The sequence below is a fragment of the Staurois parvus genome, unplaced genomic scaffold (assembly GCF_062004578.1).
Source record: "Staurois parvus isolate SC_StPar_1 unplaced genomic scaffold, SC_StPar_1.0 ptg000226l, whole genome shotgun sequence".
Taxonomy (NCBI): domain Eukaryota; kingdom Metazoa; phylum Chordata; class Amphibia; order Anura; family Ranidae; genus Staurois; species Staurois parvus.
This window is the reverse complement of record NW_028318022.1, coordinates 5,272,747-5,295,743: the sequence shown is the minus strand read 5'-3', so window position 1 is coordinate 5,295,743 and position 22,997 is coordinate 5,272,747. Positions and strand designations below refer to the sequence as shown.

Here is a 22,997-nt window from a genome sequence, read left to right as displayed (position 1 = left end):
CTACCCAATCCCCAACAAGAGGCTTCACTTGGGGCCAGGCCAGGTCAGCCGTTAAGAGTGTTTGAGCCTGCTCAGCAGCAGGAGAGTTTGGGTGGAAGAGGAGTAAGTGAGAGGATGGAGAGAAGTAGCCTAGCCACTTGCCTACCAGGCACTTATACCCCCTTCCTTACCAGGCCAATGTGTTTGAATGAAAATTGCGCGTTCATGCAACACTGTACCCATATGACATTTTTATAATTTTTTTCACACAAATAGAGCTTTCTTTTGGTGGTATTTACTTGCCACTGGGTGTTTTTATTTTTTGCGCTATAAACAAGAAAAGAGCAAAACATTTGAAAAAAAAAGTTTTTCTTTGTTTCTATTAAAACATTTTGCAAACAGGTAATTTTTCTCATTCACTGATGTGCGTTGATGAGGCTGCACTGATAGGCACTGATAGGCAGCACTGATAGGCAGCATGATGGGCACTGATAGGCGGCACTGATGGGCACTGATAGGCAGCACTGATAGGTGGCACTGATGAGCTGGCACTGATGATGGGCACTGACTGGCAGCACTGCTGGGCACTTATGGGTGGCACTTCTGGGCAGCACTGATGGATGGCATTGCAGGGCTGCACTGATGGACACTGGTGGGTGGCACTGGTGAGCATAGGTGGGTGGCACTGCATGGCACTGATGGGCACAGGTGGGCGGTACTGCTGGGCACCGATCATTAGGGCACTAATCATCAGTGCCCTGATGATCGGTGCCGATCCCTCCTCTGACAACTGCTGGTTTTCATCAGTACTTTCCTCACACTGTGGCAGCGCGAGGAAAGGGCGGCCGATAACCCGCAATTGCATTTCCCAGTGATCACTGTGTCATTAGACACGGCTGATCACGTGGAAAAGGCTGCTGTGATTGGCCTTTTACCATATCACGTGATCAGCTGTGCTCATGGGACACAGCAATCACAGAGATCGTAGGGTGTGCACCCCTGGGGGTGCACAGGAGAGCACATTCTGGGAGGACGTCATATGACGTCCACCTAGAACTGGCCAGCCACAGTAAAGCCATCATTCGGCTATCTGCGGTCAGCAAGTTGCTAGGAGGGGACCTAGTTGGAAAGGAGCTTGCCTTCAGGCAGAGGACCTTGGAGGGAGGAAAGCTCAGGACTTCACCGGTCCACAGAGTGAGGACCACCTGAGCAGCAGGGAAGGAACGGCCCAGCTAGAAGGCTTGGTAGCAGCCACCAACCCACCCACAGCACAGGAGAAGGACTGAGTGAATACACCTGCACCCCTGGGCCAGTAAGGGGAGAGAGGCACTTTAGTGGGAGACTGGATTAGCTTTCTTACAGGGACTGTTTCACACTGCAGTGGCAGGCACTAGATCCCCTGCCCAGGGATTCACCCAGTACAGCTGGATGAGGAGAGGATTCATCTGGGGTCTGGGGTGGTACTATAGGAGGCGCTGGATTACTCTCCAGAAGAATTTATGCTGTAAAGATTTGTACATAGTTGCTAAGGAGTTTGTCTTCTGTTGCCATACCTTCGGGCATCCCATACATCCCTTACCCCATCCAAGTTCAATCCCCTATTAGAATTTCAAAACAAAGCTCAAGGACTGGTTACTATCTCCTGATGTGACAGGACTATAGGGGGTAGTGCTCATAATGAAAAGGCAATACTCTATTAAATAAAAAAAGAAATTAAATATGATAATAAAGTACTGGTATACACAGAAATCCAGTAATTATAAAAACAAAATCTTCTATCAAAGCTTCCTAAAATTATTCTGGGAGCAGAATACAGTCAATAATAGCAAGATTACATGTACATGATACAAAAAAAAATTCACAGCCAAAGTTTAGCAAACCTATGTGTTTCTTATAATTGAGATGACAGCAACAGTTGTTGCAAAGAAGACCTGGGAGATGTGCCCTGGGTTCCAGGGTTTAGCTGCGGGCAGGACTACTGCTTTGAAATGTAGTGGTATAACAATTGTCCACATATACTGTATGTGTTGATGTTCCAGTTCATTAGAGAGACTTGGACTTGAACATGCAGATGGCTGCACCAATAAATCTGCAAATTCATATACTAAAAAGAATTGTTTTTTTAAAAACAAGAAACTATGATCATCACCTTTGTTAAAAAAAACAACTGACTAAACTATTTAGCCCAGTAGAACAAGTTTAATTTTTGTGAACTATTCATAATAGCTCCACGAGGCCATTAGTTCATTTTATGTTCAGTTTAAAATATTTTACCTGTGAGAACACTACTCTGTGCAAGTTAATATTTATAAGGATGACTCCCATAACAACACATTTTTGGCACAAAAAATGTACTATGATAAAAAGGATAAGTATGCAGCACACTGTTTATTCAGAGGTATTTTTTTTTCCACAAAATGGGCTTGTTATGGCACATGTCAGAACAGAGATAATGTTATATTGCCAGTTTTTTTTTTTTTAAGTAAAGTTTCACTTTTGTTGAGAAAAAAATATTGTGTTAATTCTGCACCTACTAGGACACCATAAGAGTAGAAGGAAACGGGAAAGGAGAAAGAGAGTGGAGAGAAGGAAAACTTTTTTTGGGTCTACATCAAGGCATATGATCTAATGTCACTTTTCATGTGTTTTCTTGCACAACAGATAAATCTAAATTCTGCTTGTTTTTGGTTTGGTGAAATAAATTCATTAAAACAATACATTTTACTGTTACAATCATAGAAAATGAAACAGTGTTATGCCTAGGTATACAGTGATATGCCATAAGTAAACTAAATTAAAGGAGTGAATATGTCAAAAAGCATAGGGCACCACATCCAAGGTTTACAGGGTTTTTTTTGTATTTCAATGTTTTGTATTAATTTTTAAACAGTTTAAGATAGGAGCAACAAATCATGCCCACTCAGGGGCTATCAATTGCTCATAACAAAATTGAAAAAACAGTGCTCTAACACCAACAGAGCAAAAGGTGCGCCCACGCAGGGGCTATCAATGGCACATAAATGACAAAAACATTAGTATAACACCAACAGTAACTCAAACTAAAGGCAGCTATCCACTGCCACACCAAAAGCAAAAAAAAAGAAATAAGATAACAAAACCAAGAGCAGGGGTCCGAGAACGCCAATACCGAACATCACATCCCGAGACTAGCCGGGGGGAGCGTGGGAAAGGCATACTGCAACCACGGCTCCCATATTTTCAAGAAATTACATTGGAAGTCGTTTCAAATACTCAACATCTGTTCATTGAGTATTATAGTGGTCATACGGTCCCGCACCCCCTGAAGAGGGACAAACGGGCTCTTCCAGAACTGAGCAATTGTTCTAGTGGCCGACAAAAACAAATAGGAAGTCAACTTCTGCTGATGAGCCAAGAGGCCCGGTATGGGACAATGAAGCAAAGCATACCGAGCATCCCAGCGTATGGAGAGATGGAACAAGGTAAAAAGGAGGCCAAACACACGAAACCAAAAACGAAACAGTCTCGGGCATGACCACCAGATATGCAATACATCACCACGATGGCCACAACCCCGAAAGCATTGATCACTGCAGGCAGGGTTCGCCTGGGCCAAACGAGCCGGAACCCAATACCAATGAATCAATACTTTGTATGCCGCCTCCAGCGTGGTCGTATTAAATGAGCATTTAGCTATAAGTGACCAGGTCCCTATTCCAGTCCTCCAGATCCACAACTGCCCCCAGGTCGCGCTCCCACTGAACAACATATGAAAGGAGTTTTTTTTTTTTTTTTTAAATAATAAACTTTATTAGAGTTTACATCCAGTAGATCAGTGGTTCTCAACCTTTCTAGCGCCGCGACCCCTTAATACAGTTCCTCATGTTGTGGTGACCCCCAACCATAAAATTATTTTCGTTGCTACTTCATAACTGTAATTTTGCAGTAGGAGGAATAGTGCCACGTCATTGGTGTCATTGGGAGGAATAGTGCCCCGTCATTGGTATCAGTGGGAGGAATAGTGCCCCGTCATTGGTGTCAGTGGGAGGAATAGTGCCCCCTTCATTGGTATCAGTGGGAGGAATAGTGCCCCGTCATTGGTGTCAGTGGGAGGAATAGTGCCCCCTTCATTGGTGTCAGTGGGAGGAATAGTGCCCCGTCATTGGTGTCAGTGGGAGGAATAGTGCCCCGTCATTGGTGTCAGTGGGAGGAATAGTGCCCCGTCATTGGTGTCAGTGGGAGGAATAGTGCCCCGTCATTGGTGTCAGTGGGAGGAATAGTGCCCCGTCATTGGTGTCAGTGGTAGGAATAGTGCCCCGTCATTGGTGTCAGTGGGAGGAATAGTGCCTTGTCATTGGTGTCAGTGGGAGGAATAGTGCCCCGTCATTGGTATCAGTGGGAGGAATAGTGCCCCATCATTGGTGTCAGTGTGAGGAATAGTGTCCCATCATTGGTGTCAGTGGGAGGAATAGTGCCCCATCATTGGTATCAGTGGGAGGAATAGTGCCCCATCATTGGTATCAGTGGGAGGAATAGTGCCCCATCATTGGTGTCAGTGGGGGGGAATAATGCCCCGTCATTGGTATCAGTGGGAGGAATAGTGCCCCGTCATTGGTGTCAGTGGGAGGAATAGTGCCCCGTCATTGGTATCAGTGGGAGGAATAGTGCCCCGTCATCGGTATCAGTGGGAGGAATAGTGCCCCGTCATCGGTATCAGTGGGAGGAATAGTGCCCCGTCATCGGTATCAGTGGGAGGAATAGTGCCCCGTCATCGGTGTCAGTGGGAGGAATAGTGCCCCGTCATCGGTGTCAGTGGGAGGAATAGTGCCCCGTCATCGGTATCAGTGGGAGGAATAGTGCCCCGTCATCGGTATCAGTGGGAGGAATAGTGCCCCGTCATCGGTATCAGTGGGAGGAATAGTGCCCCGTCATCGGTATCAGTGGGAGGAATAGTGCCCCGTCATCGGTGTCAGTGGGAGGAATAGTGCCCCGTCATTGGTATCAGTGGGAGGAATAGTGCCCCGTCATCGGTATCAGTGGGAGGAATAGTGCCCCGTCATCGGTATCAGTGGGAGGAATAGTGCCCCGTCATCGGTATCAGTGGGAGGAATAGTGCCCCGTCATCGGTGTCAGTGGGAGGAATAGTGCCCCGTCATCGGTGTCAGTGGGGGGAGGAATAGTGCCCCGTCATCGGTGTCAGTGGGGGGAGGAATAGTGCCCCATCATCGGTGTCAGTGGGGGGAGGAATAGTGCCCCGTCATCGGTGTCAGTGGGGGGAGGAATAGTGCCCCGTCATCGGTGTCAGTGGGGGGAGGAATAGTGCCCCGTCATCGGTGTCAGTGGGGGGAGGAATAGTGCCCCATCATCGGTGTCAGTGGGGGGAATAGTGCCCCATCATCGGTGTCAGTGGGGGGAATAGTGCCCCATCATAGGTGTCAGTGGGGGGAGGAATAGTGCCCCATCCTTGGTGTCAGTGGGGGGAGGAATAGTGCCCCATCCTTGGTGTCAGTGGGGGGAGGAATAGTGCCCCATCCTTGGTGTCAGTGGGGGGAGGAATAGTGCCCCATCCTTGGTGTCAGTGGGGGGAGGAATAGTGCCCCATCCTTGGTGTCAGTGGGGGGAGGAATAGTGCCCCATCCTTGGTGTCAGTGGGGGGAGGAATAGTGCCCCATCCTTGGTGTCAGTGGGGGGAGGAATAGTGCCCCATCCTTGGTGTCAGTGGGGGGAGGAATAGTGCCCCATCCTTGGTGTCAGTGGGGGGAGGAATAGTGCCCCATCCTTGGTGTCAGGGGGGGGAGGAATAGTGCCCCATCCTTGGTGTCAGTGGGGGGAGGAATAGTGCCCCATCCTTGGTGTCAGTGGGGGGAGGAATAGTGCCCCATCCTTGGTGTCAGTGGGGGGAGGAATAGTGCCCCATCCTTGGTGTCAGTGGGGGGAGGAATAGTGCCCCATCCTTGGTGTCAGTGGGGGGAGGAATCGTGCCCCATCGTTGGTGTCAGTGGGGGGAGGAATCGTGCCCCATCGTTGGTGTCAGTGGGGGGAGGAATCGTGCCCCATCGTTGGTGTCAGTGGGGGAGGAATAGTGCCCCATCGTTGGTGTCATTTGGGGGAGGAATAGTGCCCCATCGTTGGTGTCAGTGGGAGGAATAGTGCCCCATCATTGGTGTCAGTGGGAGGAATAGTGTCCCATCGTTGGTGTCAGTGGGAGGAATAGTGCCCCATCATTGGTATTAGTGACACCAATGATGGGGCACTATTCCCACTGACACCAATGATACTTACCTTGCAGACCCCTGCTCCAGCCTGGGCTCGCTCCCTCCCTCTCCCATGGTACCGACACTTACCTGTCAGATGTCTTCCTTCTCCGGCCGCTCTCCTCCTCTTCACTCGCTCGATCTTCGCGGTGCCGCTCGGCTCCTCCTCTCCAAGCTCCACCTCCTTGCCGGTGATTGGCCGCCTGTGTGCCTCTCCTGAGCTACAGTGCTGGCGGCCAATCACAGGCGAGGATTGATCTCGAGTTGTGTCCAGATGACAGGGGCGGCATGTCATCCCGCCCACACCTGGAGACGGCGGTGGCGGCGAGGAGCGGTGTCTCGGTTCCTAAGACCATCGGAAATATGTGTTTTCCGATGGTCTTAGGCGACCCCTGTGGAAGCGTCGTTCGACCCCCAAAGGGGTCGCGACCCCCAGGTTGAGAACCGCTGCAGTAGATAGTTTCAACAGAGGTAGACAGGAAATAAGCTCTTCATAACATCACCATAAGGGAAATCGAGGCTCCACTGGGCCCAATTACATGTGAAGAATTCTTACATATACATTAGACATAGCCCCACTATTCCATGGCAAAACAGTCATTGCCCTTTGCAACCAAACTTGTCTAGGAGAAAATGAGGTAAGTATATTCCAAGGGCTAAACCATACTAGACCCAACTAAATATGTAAGGATGAGAGACAGCCGCTAATGTAAAGGGTCAATGAAGAGCACAAGGAAACCAAGGAGGAGAAAGAGAGAGAAAGAAAGACGGAAAAGAGAAAGAAGAAAAAGATGTCCATGACTGGGAGTCTACTCCCCGCAGCCATTCCATGCTCTGAAAGATATCATAGGAAGGGCTGAAGTTTTGGCGATGTTGAGAATTCGATCAAAGTGAACCAAACTTGCACAAAGTTCGGTTACCTCTCATTTAGACTGTCCGTGAGCTCTTTAATTCGCATGATCCACCCATTCCCTCACAGAGGGATTAGTTTTTGTTTTTCAGTGTCTGGGGATCAGGGCACACACTGCCCTGAGGAAGTGGAAGATACCCTTTTTGATGCAAGCTATGGACTGAAGTGAAAAAAGGGCCACCTTTGTGGTCTTTGGCCTGGAAGGACCTATTATCTGATGACACAGCTGAAAAACAGAGGTCCAGAAGGGCTGAATGTGTGTGCAGGACCACCATAAATGTAACAGGGTACCCTCGGGTTCCCCTCATCGCCAACAGCTATCAGGGATCGAACAGAAGATCTTGTGCAGAATCACTGGGCTTCTGTACCACCTAGTTAGGAATTTCAAATTTCGTTCTTGCACATGGTTGGATACACACATCTTAAAAGTAAGCAAAAAGAACTTGTCCCATTCCTGATCAGTAAGAGTATGGCCTAGTTCTCTCCCAGTCTTGTATGAGGTAAGGGTGATTCGGGAAGGTGTGGGAAAGGATTATGGTATGTAGTCTGGACACAACATGCGGATGATCTGGTTCATGAAGGCATACAGCCTCAAAGGGCACCAAGTTTCTTTGAAGGGAACCCAGTAAAGAAAGTTTGGTATAAAAATGTCTCAATTTGGAAGTAGGCTAGATAACTACCGTGGTGAAGGAGATCCCCAGAGAGGAATCCTTGTAGTGGTTTGAGACCAGAGCCTAGGTACCAACAGCCCTTGAAATTGGAGATGGGCCTGCAGTGGACCAGCCCAGAAATTCCTGACAAGCCTGTCTCAGCAGGAACTCTGGGTTGCTCAATACTAGGTTTAAGTTAGAGTGAATTAAAAGGGAATTAATTTTTAAGATATATAGGCACAACACAAACAGATATAAGAATGCCATTTTACTACAAAAATATTACAAATTATAAACAAAGCAAAGCATAATTAATTGTGTGTTTTTTCATTTGCAATATTTTTGTAATAAAATTGCAGGTTTTTAACTGTATTCTGCTTTGGTTTTATTTTTTTATGTTTAAGTAGTTTTTTTTTTGTTTTAACTGTTTTTATAGTGTGTGTGCAGCTTCAAAATCAATTTCCTTTTGCTCCAAGTAAACTAAATTTCAGCAAAAAGGGAGAAATTAAATTTAAAAAAAATGTTGACATTTTACTGTCATCCTACATAATCAAAATAGATGTTTCATGTTATTGTTAAAATATTTATTCATTTAATTTTACAATTGATGTTCCTTTTAATATGAACTCTCCTACTGAAATGTCTGGAAATGAAAAGCCTGATAAAATCAATATTACCTCTGAATAAAGAATAAATCAGGTCCCGCCAGTTGCCGCAGGGATTAATAATCACATGTTTAAATAGAGGTTTATTGCAAAATACAGTACTTTATACAGGATGAAGTCTTTTTCATTGTTCTTGGCAAAGGGGAAAAAAAGGAAACACGAGTTAGGTATATTTTTGTTTTTCTGTCTTGGAAGAGTGTGCATTCATTGTAAAAGATCACAGCAGGGAGACATCCTTAAATACACAATACTATCATCTGCATTATGAGCATCTGAGAAGAAAACTGATCAAAGTAGAGGCATGCCAGCAATTAGATTAACTCTATTAACATCAAAGTGTGAGAAAATCACAATGTAGATCTTTTCTTAAAGATTATTTTTTATAAAAAAGTAGTGTCCACAAACGTTATTTGGATAACTATTACCGTATACATGAAAACCTCTGTATAAATGACTAGAGACATGGACCCTTGTACCAATTTACAGTACAGGCCTAAAGTCTTGTATATATGATGTAAAAAAATTCTGCACATTAGCATTCAATGCAAAGAATTTGGCACTAATTTTATGTAGGGTGGGAAAAAAAACTGGTTTTCAGGCTACATACCTATTCAACTAGAATTTTATTTTAGTTCATTCACATGTATACATACATAAACATAAATATATGAAAAATATATGGTAGATTCATTGGTAGTTGCTTTTGTTTTGGGGGGGGGGTTAGTTCTTTATTTCTCTATTTTGTTGCGATAGTCTTTTAATTTTTAGTTTAGGGTGTAGGAGAGCAGCTGCAATGAGATGCCTGTGGTTGATGGTTGTCCATTGCAGTGAGACTCCAAACTGTGGCCCTTGGCTGGCCTTTCTCTGGCCCCTGGGGCACTATTCCACCAACTGACACCAATGATGGGACGCCATTCCTCACATTGACACCATCGATGGAACTATTCTTCCCATTCAATACCAACAATGGAGACTTCTTCCTCCCATTAAAGTGGTTCTAAAGGCTGAAGGTTTTTTACCTTCATGCATTCTATGCATGAAGGTAAAAAACCTTCTAATTGCAGCATCTCCCAGCTCCCCCTAATACTCACCTAAGCCCCCTCTCGATCCAATGATGGCTCCCACTGCTGTTAATCACAGCCAGTGAGCTAATGAGAAGAGAGAGGGGGTGGGGCTGAGCTGCAGCTCTGTGTGTGAATGGACACACGAAGCAGCGGGTGCCCCCATAGCAAGGTGCTTGCTGTGGTGGCACCCAACAGGAGGGAGGGGCCTGGAGTGCCGGCCAGGGACCTAAAAAGAGGAGGATAAGGGCTACGCTGTGCAAAACCACTGCAAACAGCAGGTAAGTTTAGACATATTTGTTTTTTTTTCTTAAAAAAAAAAAAAAAAAAAAAAAAAAACTAAACAATAAGCCTTTAGAATCACTTTAAAACCAACGATGGGGCACTGTGTGTCTTATGGCCATGCCTCCTGCTCCCTCTTCACTGGCTGTGATTGATAGCAGCAGAAGCCAATGCCTCTCATTGCTGTTTCAGCCAATGAGGAGGGAAGGACCCGGGAGAGCCGCTGCCCTCGTGCACATCGCTGGATTGAGATTGGGCTCAGATGAGTATTGGGGGAGCTGTGGGGGAAGTTGCACACTGAAGGTTTTTTACCTTCATCCTTTAGAGCCACTTTAAAGACAAGTAAGCCCACAATAATAAGAACAAAACAGGAAGTAAAGGGGTTGATTGCTCAAACAGCTAGCAATCAAAACGCACCCTTCCCACCCAGCCCTGACATCCTTTTAACAGAGTTTTTACGATTGGGTGGGGGGTAAATTTACTAAAAGCGAAAGGATGTTCACTTTGCCTGGGGACTTTCACTTTACAAAGATTTTTATCTTACTGAATGTGGTGAAAATTTACTTTACAAAGATTAGCCAATCATGAGTAAGAAAAACCGCTGTATTTTTGCTTACACGATTGGATGATGAAAAAGAACAGAGCTGCACCACCTTCATTAATCTAAGGAAAATTCCCTTGCAAAGTGAACAGCCTATTTGCCTTTAGTAAATCAACCCCTATGGCTTCCACTCTTTTATAGTGAGGGGGCTGCCACCTAATAAATGTACCTCAAGTTTAGCTAGGGGGAGCTAGTTAGTTTTTTAGGCAGAGGTTGAATAGCAGCCTGAGATGAGTCAGCCAGGTTACTCTAGGTCAGGGATGAGGGCTCTACAGGTTCCCTGATACCACCCCATGCTCTGGAAGCTTGAGATGTTTCTGGAAGGCAGTGGGTGGGGTGAGGAGGGGCTGATATGCATGCTCAAGGGACTCTGACCAATCCTAAAGCAGGAGGATTGGCATAGGGTCAGGGCGGGCCTTAAGTATGACAGAGTGTGATCAGCAAGAGTGTGTGTCGGGTGGAAGATGGAATGAAGTCGAGTGTGGAGCCTGGGAGGGGGCCCAGGAGAGGAGCCTACCTACAGGCAGGAGCTGAAAGGAGGATCTCTCTGCCTCATCGTCCCCAGAGAGAGGACAGCCTGTGGAACAGAGAAGGAGCCAGCCCACCATAAGGTCTGAAGGCAGCCACCAACCCAACAAGCTCACAGGAGAGACAGAGTAAGTAATCCTACACCCCCAAGCACGGATAAGGGGAGAGGGCAGTCAGGTGGAAAACCCAACTAGCTTCTCATCTGGGCTGTTTTGCTAAGTGGCAGTTTCTGGGTCCCCTTGCCCAGGGAATACCCTCAGTACAGCTGGGCAAAGAGAAAGATTTATCTGGGGTCTGAAGATGTACACCAGGAGGACGTGAATGCTCTTAAAGGAGAGACAATTTTTTGTCCACATCCACATTGAGTTTGTTCTCAAGTTTGCAGTTTCCTTGGGCATCCCATATACCCCTCAACCCTAGCCAAGTTATCAACCCCTTAATAATATCACAAAACCAAGCTCAAGGACTGTTTTCTGACTCTGAGTGCAACGTGTAGAAGAAAATGCATGGTGCCTGACTATGCAGATCTTTACTGGGACCCATAATTTGTGACTCCTAATGGGGTAGTGCTACATAAAGACACCATTTTTGACCCTTTAAGCTAGCTTATGTAAGTTCAAAGACCCTTGCAGTGCATTATGATTACAAAGTATGGAGCATGGCAAAATCACGGGACTATGAACTGTGAACAGAGTTCCTTTTGAAGCCATGGTAAAGCCAACACGGGCTTCATCCCTACATACAGTCAGCCAGTCTTCTGACCCAGACACTCCTGCTAGATAGCATAGCCAGGTCAGCGGTCTCCTTTTTCTCTACTGCAGGTAAGTAATGTATCCTGGCCACCAGCGTCTGATTGGCTTATCCCCTTACTACTCCTTCCTCTTTCAGTATGTATGTGTAGTACTACCTCCGAAGGATCTGCTGGAAATTGGGCCTATTTCCCAACCTACCGCTCCTGCAGCCAGACACACTGTATTTTCAGCATTCCTCCACAGGCTCAATAATCAGTTTAGGGGTTTTATTTGTGGTGTTTGTATTGGGGAACAATGAACATGGATAGGGATGGGATACCCCAAACTCTAAAACTGTAGAATGTGAGCACTGCTAAACTTCTGGCTGCTCTGTACAGGTTGCAAGCTGTATTGCAACTTTAGACTGCAATGTACTTTGTCTTAGCTAGTAGTAGTTGTAGTAGTAGTGGTATTAGTAGTTGTAGTAGTAGTTGTAGTAGTTGTAGTAGTATTAGTAGTTGCAGTAGTAGTAGTTGTAGTAAGTAATTGTATTAGTAGTATTAGTAGTTGTAGTAGTAGTTGTAGTAGCAGTAGTAGTACTATTAGTAGTTTTAGTAGTAGTAGTTGAAGTAGTATTAGTACTATTAGTAGTTTTAGTAGTAGTATTAGTAGTTGTAGTAGTAGTAGTATTAGTTGTAGTAGTAGTATTAGTAGTAGTTTTAGTAGTTGTAGTAGTATTAGTAGTTGTAGTAGTAGTAGAATTAGTAGTTGTAGTAGTAGTGGTACAACTTCTGGCTGTCTTGCACTGCTCCTGGCTGTACTAAATTCAGTCTCTGAGATCTGCTTATACGTGTAGTGAGGCTCTAAGCAAACAAAGCAGACATATATTTTCCTGTTGGTGCACAGGAATGGAGTGCTAACATGAAATATTACCATCCAGCAGTGTGTAGTAAACATAGAAAAGCTGCCGCTCTTCCAGTCCAGTCTGTGTTGTTAACATGTGTGAGATGGCCTCACCTTTACACCACTCCTCAAGCCAAGCCCTCTGACATGTTTCACCCGGCCCACTGGGGATTAGTCATAGAGGTCAACGATGACAAGTGACCCACCGCCCCTTTGTTTACCATTGGCATTGGGAACCTGAGTTGTCAGTCGCCACTGGGAGGCAAGCGTTGCATGTGGAACTCCCAGTGGCGAGTGTTCGTTGTGGGTTGGTGGCCAGTGTTTGTTGTGAATGACTGTGAATTTACTTCAGGGGACATTTTGTTTTCAAATCAACTCTCTAGTGTTTTTATTTTCTTTTCACACTCTTTTTGGTGAATGAGTAGGGTACTATGTAACCCATAATCATTCACTTGGTGGGGGGGCTTGGATGTGGAGGCCCGCTTGTCAAAGGGAGCTTCCAGATTTTGATAAGCCCCCCATCCACAGACTTCCACAACCACCACCCAGAGTTGTGGCAAAGAGACCATTGTTCCCATCAGTATGGGCAATGCTGCAAACGAATCTGTTCAACGTAACAAACATGACACAACAAAATTCTTCAATTAACAAATGAAACAAAAATGAAATGAAACAAATCTTTTTGCCATGCACATGTCTTCTCCTGAATATAGGGGGGCTTCTGCTGGGCACTCTTGGATGTAAAGGGAAGATGCTTCCTGGCAGTCTTGGATGTAAGGGGGCACTCTGTTGTGCACATATGGATGTAAGGGGGCACTCTTCTGGGCACACATAGACTTATCTCTGTCAGGCACACACGGATGAAGGGGGAATTCTTCTGCTGGACACACATGAATGTAAGGGGTTACTCTATTGGGCACTCCTGTATGTAAGGGGGGGACTCTGCTGGCCACTCATGGAAGTAAGGGCAGACTCTGCTGGTCATCCTGAATATAAGGGTGATTCTTCTGCTGGATACTGATGAATGTATGGTCTCTATGGCTGTGTCTGCAGTGTGGTCAGTATGACAGTGTATGCAGTGTGATTTGTATGCAGTGTGTGCAGTGTGATCTGTATGGCAATGTGCTCTGTATGGCAGTGGGAATTGTATAGCAGTGTGTGCAGTGTGATCTGTATGACAGTGTGCACAGTGTGTTCTGTATGACAGTGTGCACAGTGTGATGTGTGTGACAATGTGTGTAATGTAATCTGTATGACAGTGTGTGAAGTGTGATATGTATGACAGTGTGTGCAGTGTGATCTGTATGACAGTGTGTGCAGTGTGATCTGTATGGCAGTGGGAATTGTATAGCAGTGTGTGCAGTGTGATCTGTATGACAGTGTGTGCAGTGTGTTCTGTATGACAGTGTGCGCAGTGAGATGTGTGTGACAATGTGTGCAATGTAATCTGTATGACAGTATGTGAAGTGTGATCTGTATGACAGTGTGTGCAGTGTGATCTGTATGACAGTGCGTGCAGTGTGATCTGTATAGCAGTGTGATCTGTATGGCAGTGGGAATTGTATAGCAGTGTGTGCAGTGTGATCTGTATGACAGTGTGCACAGTGTGTTCTGTATAACAGTGTGCGCAGTGTGATGTGTGTGACAATGTGGGCAATGTAATCTGCATGACAGTGTATGAAGTGTGATCTGTATGACAGTGTGTGCAGTGTGATCTGTATGACAGTGTGTGCAGTGTGATCTGTATGACAGTGTGTGCAGTGTGAACTGTATGAGAGTGTGATCTGTATGGTAGTGTGTGTGCAGTGTAATTAGTGTGACGTGTGCAGTGTGATCTGTATGACAGTGTGTGCAGTGTGATCTGTATGCCAGTGTGATCTGTATGGCAGTGTGTGTGTGCAATGTGATCTGTATGATAGTGTGATCTGTATGACAGTGTGTGTGCAATGTGTTCTGTATGGCAGTGTGATCTGTATGGCAGTATGTGCAGTGTGATCTGTATGGCAGTATATGCAGTGTGATCTGTGTGCCATGTGTGTGCCATGTGATCTGTATGTCCGTGTGTGGATGGTAGTGTGTTGTGTATGGCAGTGTGACGTGTATGGCAGTGCGTGTGCAGTGTAATCAGTATGACAGTGTGATGTGTTTAGCAGTGGGAATTATATAGCAGTATGTGCAGTGTGATGTGTATGGCAGTGTGACTTGTATGACAGTTTGGCGTGTATGGCAGTGTGTGCAGTGTGCCTTGTATCACAGTGTGATGCGTATGCCAGTGTGTAGTGTGATGTGTATGGCAGTGGGAATTGTACAGCAGTGTGTTGTGTATGGCAGTGTGTGCAGTGTAATCGGTATGACAGTGTGATGTGTATAGCAGTGGGAAATATATAGCAGTGTGTGCAGTGTGACTTGTATGGCAGTGTGATGCATATGACAGTGTGTGCAGTGTGATGTGTATGGTAGTGTGACTTGTATGACAGTGTGATGTGTATGGCAGTGGGTATTGATCTAGCAGTGTGTGCAGTGTGATGTGTATGGCAATTTGTGCAGTGTGATGTGTATGGCAATGTGACTTGAATGACAGTGTGATGTGTATGGCACTGGGTACGATGTAGCAGTGTGTGCAGTGTATGGCAGTATGTGTAGTGTATGGCAGTGGGTACCATGTAACAGTGTGTGCAGTGTATGGCAGTGGGTACGATGTAGCAGTGTATGGCAGTGGGTACAATGTAGCAGTGTGTGCAGTGTATGGCAATGGGTACCATGTAGCAGTGTGTGCCATGTATGGCAGTGGGTACGATGTAGCAGTGTATGGCAGTGGGTACGATGTAGCAGTGTGTGCAGTGTATGGCAGTTTGTCCAGTGTATGGCAGTGGGTACGATGTAGCAGTGTGTGCAGTGTATGGCAGTGTGTACGATGTAGCAATGTGTGCAGTGTATGGCAGTGTGTGCAGTGCATGGCAGTGGGTACGATGTAGCAATGTGTGCAGTGTAAGGCAGTGTGTGCAGTGTATGGCAGTGGTTATGATGTAGCAATGTGTGCAGTGTATGGCAGTATTTGCAGTGTATGGCAGTGTGTGCAGTGTATGGCAGTGGGTACGATGTAGCAATGTGTGCAGTGTATGGCAGTATTTGCAGTGTATGGCAGTGTGTACGATGTAGCAATGTGTGCAGCATATGGCAGTGTGTGCAGTGTATGGAAGTATGTGCAGTGTATGGCAGTGGGTACGATGTAGCAATGTGTGCAGTGCATGTCAGTGTGTGCCAGTGTGTACAATGTAGCAATGTGTGCACTGTATGGCAGTGTGTACGATGTAGCAATGTGTGCAGTGCATGGCAGTGTGACGTGTGTAACAATGTGTGCAGTGTATGGCAGTGTGATGTGTGTAGCAATGTGTGCAGTGTATGACAGTGTGACGTGTGTAGCACTGTGTGCAGTGTATGGCAGTGTGACGTGTGTAGCACTGTGTGCAGTGTATGGCAGTGTGACGTGTGTAGCACTGTGTGCAGTGTATGGCAGTGTGACGTGTGTAGCACTGTGTGCAATGTATGGCAGTGTGACGTGTGTAGCACTGTGTGCAGTGTATGGCAGTGTGACGTGTGTAGCACTGTGTGCAGTGTATGGCAGTGTGACGTGTGTAGCAGTGTGTGCAGTGTGACTTGTGATGACAGAGGGTCTCCTGGGCTGTGGCTGAGCTGGGTTGGGAAGCATGCAGTAGAAGAGGCAGAGCCGTGACAAGCAGTCCATTCTCTTCTCCCCACCTCCCTCCTATGACCTCACCAGCTCTCCCTGCAGCCCCAGTGAGAAGGGAGGACGAGAGCTGGCAGTCCCCTGCAATCCCTGGAAGGCACCTGCAGACAATAGGTGGTAGTGGTGGTGGTGGGGAGTGTGCATGCCATCCTAGCCCATCCCAGCACAGTGTGTATGGTGACTGCTGTGTGTAATCCTCCAGATCGGAGTGTGCTGGGCTTCCAGACAAAAGACTAGCAGGCGATGTGATGGTGCTGTCATCTCAGAGGTGGGGAGCCTTGCACTCGGTGCAGCATTGCTGGAATGGGGACCCACAAGACGGATCTGCCCTGAACAAGGCATGAATCCAGCACATCTCTAGGATTGTCATCTGATCCTCCCAAACAGTACAGTCCCAGCAGAAGGATGAGCAGTCCTGGGCTCCAGTGCTGTCCCTCCAGATGACAATGACAGTGAAGCCTGCACAGTAAGGTGAGGAAACCTAAATGACAGCAGAGCTCATCTTCATCATCATTATCATCATCATCATGCCATAGTGGTGAGCAGGGCTTATCATGGAGTGCAGTGCTATTGATAGCACATCCAATTAGTGCACCCATTTGTTGCTGGCTCCTACTGACTTGCAGTGCTGTGTGTCTCTGATGAGGCAGGCTACATTGGAAACACATGCAATCACTCCTGTCTTCACTTTGTCATCCATCCAGGGGATCTGCTGCTTTGTATAAGTTCACAGCATGCAGACTAGATTGCCTCCCAATGACAGGGCAGAGCACTGAGTACATGGATCCAGCTTGATCTCTGTCTCCAGGTTCCCCTGCTGGGCAGGCAGGATCAGCAAGCAGGGTTCTGTCTCTTCCAGCATATTCCAGTCATCTACTAGTGGATCTAGAAAGCTCAGGCATGCCAAGATGTGTTATCATAACACAAGCCCATTCTGGGACTTCTACACAAAGGAGCTTACAGGGTCTGACCTGCCAGAAGAGCCAACAATTCTGCCTGGTAATCCACTGCTCAGGCCTGCTCTCCGGGTGTTATCTCTGTGCTGATGGTTTTATGTATAATACCATGGTTTAGCTATGCTATTTGTATTTATATCCCCAAACCTAAGAACATGGCATTGTAGTTTACCAGTCCTTACATGTAATGGCTGCATTCGTTTTCTTTTTTCACGCTTTTTTTCCTCTTGTAATCCTGCCATTAACTCACTTCCTGTCCTAGGGTGACAACCATACTGGGTACTGTTCTCACCTAGGACAATGAGTATTTTAGGACTACATAACACTGTTAGGACTACATGACACCTCCCTCTCTTCTCTATAGCAAGGGGATGTGTTTTGTAGTCCATGGAGATAGCAGAGAACGATGCTACCTGCTAACAGTCCAGAGGTAAACAGTACAGGAAGTTATCAGCCGACAAGATTTCTGTACAACTATATTTTTTTGTAGTACATGTATATTGAAAGATCAGAAGACCGCAAGTAAGAGAAATGTATTGTTAGAGTGCTAACTGTATTATTCGTGTATATTACATAAACATGCACGCAGGTACAAAAATCAGGAACACACACACACACACACACACAAACACACACACACATAAACAAACGCACACATATACAAACACAAACACACACACATAAACAAACACACACACATAAACAAACATACACACATATACAAACACACACACATAAACAAACAAACACACACACATAAACAAACACACACATAAACACAAACACACACAAATAAACACACACACATAAACAAACACACACACACACATAAACAAACACACACATAAACACACACACATAAACAAACACACACACACACATAAACAAACACACACATAAACACACACACATAAACAAACACAAACACACACAGTAGGGGGTCAGTAGGGGGCCCCATGAGATGCCCCTGGTACCTTTTTCATAGGCTTTTTTGAGTTTGGCCAAGGACACAGGGGCCCCATGATCCCCTATTGCCCGGGGGCCCCATGAGTTGTCAGTCCACCCCTGATCACACATCATTGTTATACAGGATTTATATAGCGCCAACAGTTTGCACAGCGCTGTACAACATGAGGGCAGACATTACAGTTACAATACAAATGTAATACAGAAGGAATCAGAGGGCTCTGCTCGTTAGAGCTTACAGTCATGTGACCTGTTTTGAAAGTATCATGAACTGGAAAAATGAGTGAAAAGAAATCCGATTATAAAAACAAATGTGAAAACAAATGATTACAGATATCTATAAATCAATAAACATTGTCCAGTCTGCTACATGCAGATTCATCGCTAACAGCCCAAAGATTTTACAAAGTATCAATATAGGATAGCCAGTCAGTTTATGGTGAAGCGGGATAACGGACCGGGAATCCTTCTACAAATGTACTGTAAGGTACAGTATTATATTCCTCAAATAGAGTCATTAGGCCTTTTCACATGGCACTGAAAAGTGTTTTGCAGTGGATTGCTTTTCAGAGGATGCTTAAAGCAGAGTTCCACCTGAAAAAAAAAATTCTAAGTCAGCAGCAGCAAAAACTGTAGCTGCTAACTTTTAAAATACAGCAACTTACCTGTTCCTCGGTCCAGCGGTGTCCTCACCACCGCTGGTTTCTCCGGCCATCTTCTCTCCCTGGCATTGTCATCTTCAGTGTGGGCAACTTGCTGTGACAGCTTGCAGCTTCACAGCTGAGTGCCCACTGCACATGCGCACGAAGTGCTGCGCTTTGTGAATGGTCACGTAGTCTTCACTTATCCAAGAAGACTACGGGGAGGGGGACAACTTCTGCTTCTGATTGCCTAGGCGATCAGAGTGGAAGTGGGAGTGGGTACCTGTTTCCCCCCCCCACTCCCCAAAGGGGCCAATACTTAATGGGGAGTGGGGGACAAAGGCATAAAGCGCAAACTTCCCCTTTTGGGTGGAGCTCCACTTTAAAGTTGGTCTGCAGGTAATTAAGAGGCAATACTGCTGCCTTCTGAACGCTTGTGATTTTCACATCCTAAGGCGAGGTTGATACCAGGACTGACAACTCATGTGGCCCCCGGGCAATAGGGGATCATGGGGTCCCTGTGTCCTTGCCCAAACTCAAAAAAGCCAATGAAAAAGGTACCAAGGGCATCTCATGGGGCCCCCTACTGACCCCGGGCCCTCGGGCAGTGCCCGAGTTTCCAAATGGTCAGTCCGCCCCTGGTTGATACCTATGCAGTTTGCATTTGATCCTTTTCTGCAGTGCTTTTTTTGATGCGTTTTGCATTTTTGCACACGTGTTTTTGATGCCTTTTGCTTTTTCTTTCCAACATGTTGCTGGGCAGATTAAAACGCATCAAAAACACATAAAAAATACATAAAAAATGCACTGCATGCATTTCTGCAGCATCTCCATTAACGTCTATTGAACCAAAAATGCAACATTTTGCATTTAAAAAAGTCCCTGACCCTTTCTAAAAAACGCAGATGTGAACACGTCCCATAGGAAATCATGTTAAATGGACTGTAGTGAGTTTCTGCAAATTGCAAAATGCACCACAAAATGCTAAGGTGTGAACCTAGACTAATGCAGGCCATAGACGGGTCGTTTATTGGCCAAATTGTTGGCCAAAAAATCAGTCGTTCTGTTGCCACCAATGCTTACGAAAATCGTAGATTTTCCAGCATGACCGTTAAAAGAAACGAGAAGGAACCGCGAAAATCGACCGACGACATTGCCCACTAACGGTGCGAATATCGTCTGATTATTCTTTTGCCCGAAAATTCGGCTGATAAACGACCCGCCTATGGCCTGCATAAGGGGGGTTTTACACTGAAATACCATTCTGGAGCCACTTTCCATGCATTTGGCATGCGATTGCAGAGTGGTCTCATTGACTTTAATGGGCAAGCACGGCAAGTGGCACCACTTTCCAAATATGACATGCCAAGCTAAAATTGCAAACCACTATGGCTTTAACTCAAGTGAGCGGTCAGGCGGGGGGGGGGGGGGGGGCAGTAAAAATGTGGATCAGCCACCTGTGGCTGCCCCTCAACCATCCATGCAAACTTAGCCTTATTGCCAGTATGTCAGCACAGGTCCAAAAACAAGTCTATTCATCACCTTATCATTATAGGTGGAACCATGCAAATACATCTGTATGGCCAGCTGTATATTTACAGACAGATTTCCGCCAAAAGCACTGTACAAGTACACTCTCGAACGGCCAGTTCACACTACATGCATTTCAGTTGCTTTTTTTCTGCATCCAAAACACACAGAAAGTAGGTTATATGGTTGTCAATGTCACAGTTCACGACAGTGCTTGCAGTTCCAGTGCGTTCCGGTTGCAGAAAAAAAGTAGAACAGGCTGCATTTTTTCTGCACAAAACTGTACTGGAACGTGGTAAAACGCATAAGAACACACTGGAACGCACCAAAAATGCACTGGAATGCACATGTCCGTATTTAAATTGAAGAGGGATAAAATGAATCGGAATGCATAAAAAATGCACTGGGACGCGTCATAAAAGCATCAAAAACACACCAGAACTTGCCAAAAATGCGTCAAAAAGGCGCATGCAAAAATGCATCCAGAACGCATCTGGACTGTGTTTCTATAGTGTGAACTGGCCTTAAAATGACTGAATTGATGGACTTTGGGCTTGTATGGATGGTATGAGTTTGACATCGGTATGGGACACTTTTCAGATCCTTCAGGGTTCACATGGACCAAAATAGGCATGTTTTATGCCTGGTCTGAATCTCCTGGTGGTTTGGTGCTCCTGGGGAGTTGTACATACCACGCACTGTCTGCCATACCAGTGAATTGCTGCATGTGCCTGTATTCTTATAAGCACTGATGTTTCTTTGCAGCAGGACTTACAAATATGCGCGTGCAACGCATTTCCCAAACACACATTTCCATGTTTGGAAAAAAACAATGGATGCGAATGTGTAGTCAAACGCATATGCAAGTACAGCAGAGTACTGCCATTCACTTGTACACAATACATGTGACTCCCCAGTTGTGGTAAAGCACCGGGAGATTCACACTAGCATGAAGAATACCTATTTTCATCCATGTGCATGGACTCTTAGAATTTGACTTGCTGATGGCCTGCTTCAAGGTTTTGTGTTCCGATAGACTCACATGAAGTGTGAAGCAAAGAAAAAGCCGGTAATACAGGCCCAAAAGCAGAAGGTCATTGAATGCCTCCAATTATGCAGCTAGGTCACTTTTCTATGATACATCCTTGTCCTGAGCACATTGCCAGCATCAATATATAATATCGGAGTGTCTTGCATTTATTACAGCAAATTCTCTTTGGATGCTTCATTTGAAAAGTGCCCCAGACAGTGTTTTCAAGGGAATGGGGTGGATCTACTAAAGAAGGCTGTTCGTTTAGCAAAATATGTAATAACTGTGCAAATGTTAGTAAACAGATGTTTACAAATATTTTCACTTTGACAACCGAGTGTAAATTCCCACTGCACGTGTTTAGGTATTCAGAGTAAACACAGCTTCTCTTTATTTACTAACATTCACTTGGCAAAGTATATGTTGTACCCTTTGCTAACCACTTGCCCTCCAGAGGATTTACCCCCCTTCCTGACCAGGCCATTTTTTTGGCACTGCATTACTTTAACTGACAATTGCGCGGTCATGCAATGCTGCACCCATATTAAATTTACGTCCTTTTTTTCCCACAAATAGAACCTTCTTTTGGTGGTATTTGATCGCCTGTGCATTTTAAATTTTTGCACTATAAAAAAAAGACTGACAATTTTGAGAAAAAAACATCATTTGTGACTTTTTGCTATTAAACATGTCCAGCAAAAAAATGAAAAAAATAAAATGTCATCATAAATTTAGGCCAAAATGTATTCTGCTACATGTCTTTGCTAAAAAAAAAAAGTGTAAATTATTTGGTTTACATGAAAGTTATAGCGTTCACAAATGGCGGTATATACACTGGAATTTTATTTTATTTTTTTACTAGTAATGGCGGCGATCAGCAAATTATAGCTGGCATTCTGACACTGGGGGGAACTGACTTGGTGTCGCTGACATCCCCAGTGACACCATTACAGTGATCAGTGCAAATAAAAAGCACTGACACTGTACTAATGGCACTGGGCAGGAATGGGTTAACACGTGGGGCGATCAAAGGGTTAACTGTGTTCTGTTTTACTGTGTGCTGTGTTAGTGCTTTCAACTGTAAGCACACTGCTTTGTATGGCTCTGCTATGCAGAGCCATGCAAAACAGTGTGCAGGAGCTGACAGGAGAGAACTGTATTGTTTTCATACAGCTCTCTCCCTCTGTCCATAATGCTCTGCGATCACCGGGTGCTGGCGAGTAATCACCAGCCGGCATCTAATGACTGACAGCTGAGGTCGCGGATAGTGGCGCGGGTAGGGCACGTGTGCGGATCGCACGTGCCCCATACCCGGAAATGCAAAATCACGCATCAATATGTGATTTTGCGCACACCTGCCGCCCTGTAGCAGTATATCTGATATAGGGTGGCGGGAAAGCAGATACATTTGCACATGTTAGTAAACAGATATTTACAAATATTTTCACTTTGATAACGGGGTCATGTGTAAATTCCCACTGCACGTGTTTAGGTATTCAGAGTGAACACAGCTTCTCTTTATTTACTAACATTCACTTATTGGTGAAGTATATGTACCCTTTGCTAATTGCACATTCATTTTG

At 45.5% G+C, this 22,997-nt stretch overlaps 1 protein-coding gene across 1 annotated transcript in view; it reads left to right on the top strand.

Annotated features, from left to right (window-relative positions):
* Window positions 1–16,321: 16,321 nt before the first annotated feature.
* KBTBD11 (kelch repeat and BTB domain containing 11) overlaps window positions 16,322–22,997 on the top strand; it is an 83,709-nt gene continuing 77,033 nt past the window's right edge. Inside the window, exon 1 of the mRNA XM_089679522.1 lies at window positions 16,322–16,762. The gene's annotated coding sequence lies outside the window, so the exon portion shown is untranslated. The remainder of the gene's footprint in view (window positions 16,763–22,997) is intronic.